This window comes from Propithecus coquereli, unplaced genomic scaffold (genome assembly GCF_000956105.1).
Source record: "Propithecus coquereli isolate 6110/MARCELLA unplaced genomic scaffold, Pcoq_1.0 Scaffold126, whole genome shotgun sequence".
NCBI classification, from domain to species: domain Eukaryota; kingdom Metazoa; phylum Chordata; class Mammalia; order Primates; family Indriidae; genus Propithecus; species Propithecus coquereli.
Genome location: NW_012136747.1, coordinates 896953 through 902360, shown reverse-complemented (window position 1 = coordinate 902360; position 5408 = coordinate 896953). Strand labels below are relative to the sequence as shown.

The following is a 5408-nucleotide window of genomic DNA, read 5'->3' as shown; positions in this document are numbered from 1 at the left end:
AAAAAAAAAAAAAAAAAAAGGTGGGCCTGGTGATTTTTAATCACCAGTTAAGACTGTTTTGCTCTCCTGAGTGTTTTTAGACTCCAACATGGATAACAGCCTCTGAACAATGCCAATCAAATAGAATAAACATACCCTCCAAAGACCATAAGCCTGCCCATCTGAAGAGCAATTTTAATTTAAGTCTCTTCCAGCTCTCTCAGCACCCTAAGAAGCTCTTACCGTGTCCATTTACAGTGGGAGAAACAGCCTGGGAGAGGCTCAATGATTAACAGGTGCCCCTAGTGCAGGCAGACACCATCTACTAGGCTAGGACCAGGAGAGCAAACATGGAGGTCTGGCTTAGAGCTAAAGGACAAACAGACTAAAGATATAAAGAACTGGTACAAAAGAAAAATAAAGTTGCTCCGCAATAACAAAAGTGTCAAATGTCAAATACAGGAACTGTTACAATTGGAAGTGAATTAAACTCCATTAAATAGGCCCCATTCTCTTTCTGTAGTTCCTCTATTGGCCTTCAGCGGCTCAAAGGTGAACAGAAGACCTTCCCAAGTGCAATGCTGGAGATCCTTCCTGGGGTCCGCAGGCTTCTCCTGCCTCCTCCCACCTCCCCCTCCCAGCCCCAGGCCTCTCCACTCCAGCTCCCATAAATAACTACCTTGCAGCAGATGCCCTGCCAGAGGGGACTCTTATAGCAATGTCTCCTCTTTGGGAAACCCTCCCTGATTCTTCCAGGGCAACCCTCCTTTGTGCCTATTATTATATCCGCTTCTTATTCTTTCCTCACCCTGGGCTGGGGAGTGGAATAAGTCTCATCCCCTTTCAGAGCCCAGTACCTCCTAAGTGGTGTCGGGCCCCGGCTGAGCAACAGAAGCTCTTTTTTGGAGACAGAGTCTCACTCTGTTCCCCGGGCTAGAGGGCCGTGGCATCAGCCTAGCTCATAGTAACCTCTAACTCCTGGGCTCAAGTGATCCTCCCACCTTGGCCTCCTGGAGTGCTAAGATTACAAGTGTGAGCCACAGTGCCCAGTCACAAATTTATTTCTTATGGTTCTGGAGTCTGGGAAATCCAGGATCAAGGTGCTGGCAGATTCCATGTCTGATGAGAGCCTGCTTCCTGGTTCTAGACCATCTTTTTTTTAAAGAGGGTCTTGCTCTGATGTCTGGAGTAGAGTGTAGTGGTGTCATTATAGCTCAATGCAGGCTCAAGGGATCTTCCTGCCTCAGCCTCCCAGTAGCTGGGACTACAGGCATGGGCATCACGCCTGGCTACTTTTTTTTTTTCTCTTTTTGGTAGAGATGGGGTTTTGCTATGTTGTTCAGGCTGGTCTCAAACAATCCTCCCACCTTGGCCTCCCAAAGTGTTGAGATTACAGGCATAAGCCACCGTGCCCAGCCTAGACTATCTAGGCCGGGGGGATCTCTTGAGGTCAGGAGTTGGAGACCAGCCTCAGCAAGAGTGAGACCCCCATCTCTACTAAAAATAGAAAGAAATTAGCTAGGCAACTAAAATAGAAAAAATAAAAATTAGTTGGGTATGGTAGCACATGCCTTGTAGTCCCAGCTACTTGAGAGGCTGAGGCAGGATTGCTTGAGCCCAGGAGTTTGAGGTTGCTGTGAGCTAGGCTGATGCCACAGCACTCTAGCCTGGGCAACAGAGCGAGACTTTGTCAAAAAAAAAAAAAAGAAAGAAAGAGAGAGAGAAAGAAAGAGAGAAGGAAGGAAAGGAGGGAGGGAAGGAGGAAATTTGCTCTTTATAAGCCACAGAGTTTATGGTATTTTGCTGTAACAGCCTAAGTGGACTAACACAGGCAGTAATGCATAGCACCCTTTTCCTCTTTGGAAAATGGCAAATTAGTTCAAGATGTAAATATTTTCTGGTGGGTTCATAGAAGAACTGGGTGGAAGAGAGGGCGGAAGGGTCATTTATAGAATCAGTAAGATTAGGTTTAAGGTGTGTTTGTCTGTCCCTGCCCTATTTTCTCATGTGAAGCCTCTGGGAGATGGAGGCGCTAGAGGAAGCAGCTAGAGGAAGCAGAGCAAGGCATGGCTGCAGAGAGCTCAGCAGGAGAAGGATCAGCTGTGTGGGGCTGACTGCCTTAGGCTTTGTCGTCCACGGCCTGCAAAGTCACGGGCAACAGTGAGGCTATGTTTTGTGGTGACCCCAGACGTACAGCTATAATAAGGGGACCCTGGTAGGAATGAAGGGAGCAACATGACCTATATAACAAAGCCCTACCCTCAGGACCAACTGGCAGGTAGGCCCCCAGCCAGCTTTTAAAAAAATGCTTTCGATTCTCTCACTCCTGTTGATGATGCCCATCAAAGAAACAGACCAGTTCAGACCAGAAGCTGCTACGGAAGCCCTGCTCATAAAACAGGGAGAAGGATTCTGACGGACGTTTACCACCCTGACGAAATCAGGGTCAGTGGAAAGCACCCCAGATGAAACTACTAATTGTGTACCCTCCAGAGCCACAGGCTTTGCGCCAGGCAATCAAGGTACCAAAAGGAGCATGTGACGTACAGGCCTTCAGCTGCTCCAAATTGAGGGGTGGCATATAGATAACCAAATTATCACCACACCCCTTACTCTAGGACAGAGGAAGGTACAGTCTGTAGGGACACCACAAGCAAGTGGACACCCAGAGGGTCATGGGAATGCTTAGAGGTGGCCCAGGGTGTCTGGGAAGAGTAGTTGTCAAAGGGCAGTCTCGGGGACCGAATGTAGAAAGCCCTCCACAGCCCACAGCTCGCAGCCTCTTTGCTCCTGCACCTCCGCCAGGAAGCTGAGGTGGCCCCGAGCTTCCCCCATTTCCCCCGCTCCGCCCAGCAGAAGTATTCCTTCACCAACGACCGCCCAACCCCCCCCACACACCAGCAGCGCTGCGTCCCATGGTCCCCAGCCAGAGGCTCCCTCCTCACAGCAAAGCACTCACAAAGCTTCCATTAAGGCACTTCCGATGCTGCGTCGCAATGATTTGTTTACAAGCCCGCATCTCCCACAGGACTAAGAGCTTCTCAGGGGCACACCCTGAACCTCCTCAACCACGTGAACCATGCAGCGGGGAATGAGAAGGCGGGGAATGAGAAGGGCTCAAAGAGCTTCCGAGTGCTGAGTGGCAGGGAGCCTACAGGGCTCTTACCTTACACTCTACTTTCAGGCTCACATGGCCTGGGGGTAACCTCCACCACCTCCATTTACAGAAGAGGAACCAAATCACAGAGCTAGTGGCATGGCTGGGACTGGACCCCTGGGTCCACCCGACTCCGGAGTCCACATTTTAACAGGGGCCATCTTCCCTCCTTCCAACTCCAAGCCCCAGGAGAGGTAAGACAGGAGAAACCATGGCCACCCTAGAGAAGCCAGCCCTCACCCACTAGCCCAGTGCTCTGCTAGGATCCTGGCCTCCAATCGCCCCTCCCAGCTGAAAATGGGGTAGCTATGCAGCCAGGACACAGGGTCATCCTGGTCCCCCCTTCAGAGTGGGACCCACAAAGGTCTCACCAGCTCAGAGGAGAGCTCACACCCTGACCCACCTACAGGAGCTTCAGAAAAGGCTTTCTGGAAGAAAGAGCTGGTCTCCAACTGAGAAAGAACATTACAAATGGAGCTGAGCTGCGTAAACGAAAGTGGAACACGTCAGTGACAATGTCATCCACCACACAGAGGGGAGTTAAATCCATCCCTATCCAAACCCGATCCTTTCCCAAACATTTCCTGTCCTCTGTCTTTTCCAAATTCCATCTCCTATCAGCAGTGCACTCCTTATTACCAAAAGGCTCCTTATATTTGTAATAAAAGGAGGTGGGACCATCTTAACATGTGGTACTCCATGACACTACAATACCATAAAAATGGGAAAATTTAGACCCCCACAGCATCAATCTTGCTTTCAAGAAGTTTCCCAATTTCACCATTCAAGCAATAAAACATCACTGCCAAATAAAAAAATGGGAAAAAAGGATAATCAATCCGTTTTTTCAAATAACTAAAGAAATGATGAGATTCCTGAGAACAAATTTCACATCACTGAACAGAGAACGCAAAAAGGGGCAGGTTCAAGTTTTCTGCCTCCAATTCTGCATGAAAAAAATCTTCACAAAAGGAAGGAGTATAGAGGGGTTAGGCTTCTGCAACCTTGACTTATTCATAATTCCCCAATAGTTTTCCTTCTCTGATCATGGCTATTTGAAGTTTTGTACTGAGCATGAATTCTGAGGAAATTTCCAGCCTCCACAGGAGTCTCTGGTTGATAAGCAATGTCTGCTATGACCACGTAAGAGGCAATGGAATCAATGAAAATTTCTGAGCACTCATTACATACAGGTTGACAAATTTTGAGACAGACCTCCTTTTAAACCTCATAACCACCATGTGAATTAGGTTACTGTCCACATTTTGTAAATGAGGAAACTAAGAAATCAAGGAGATTAACTATCCCAGAGGTGGTTAAGAATGGATTTGAACCTCACTATATCTAGTGACACCACCAATAAATTAAGCATGGGTCAAAAGTAAAGACCAGAATTTGAAGAGTTAAGGAAAACAAAAATAAAAGAAATAATCTTCCCTATTGTTAGTGTCTGATATTTTAGTTTCAATATATTATTAAATCCTTAAAAATTAAAAATCTTAGGACTCCAGTTATGCCCAGGAGCAAAGTGCACTCCCTAGTGACCAGAGGGTGAGCACATGCTGCAAGGCTGGTTGGCAGTGTGCTCACTCGAGGACCCACGTACCATGTTCGTCTGGCAAGAAAAACTACCAAGATGCCTCAAGCTGGCTCTTTAATCTATTTGAACAGCATAAAAGGTACATTTGAGAGAGGGAGGAATGGCAGTTGTGGATGCAGGAGCTACTCATGGTGGGAGCACGTAAGCTATTTCCCTTCAATTTGATGCATCCAGTTACCTGGTTACACCAGTTCTTTCAACTCCTTTCATGAACAGCTTTGGGAGGCTTCAGTGTTCAGGCTTTTTATAATCACGGCTCCCTTCCTGCATGAAAAGACTGCTATTCATCCCAGCAGGCAAGCAGTACTGGTTCAAGGCAGGCATTAGTCATCCGGAATTTTTCAAATAAACACTCCTGCTAGGGGTAGGTCTCTAAAACAGACTCAGTTATGTTACCCTCCTGCTCCAAGAACGGCTGAGGGTTCCCTAACAAAGCCCAACCCCCCAGGGGAGCCTCCAGTCTGGCCCCAACTTCTGCCTCCAGCCTCACTCCTCATTGTAGGGCCTACTGATGTTCCCAAAACACATCCTGCACTTCTGTCCTCAGTAAATGTTTGGGAGGGGGAAAGAGTTTTTGAGCAAGTCTCTTAACTGCTCTGTGTCCCTCACACCGAACCTGTACTCTGCCACTGCTTTCAAGCCCTCACCAGGTATTTCCCGAGGTCCCGGGAA

At 47.9% G+C, this 5408-nt stretch overlaps 1 protein-coding gene across 1 annotated transcript in view; it reads right to left on the bottom strand.

Annotated features, from left to right (window-relative positions):
* The window catches only part of POLDIP3 (polymerase (DNA-directed), delta interacting protein 3), a 26364-nt gene that overhangs the window by 16635 nt on the left and 4321 nt on the right, over nucleotides 1-5408 (bottom strand). The gene's annotated exons all lie outside the window — the stretch shown is intronic.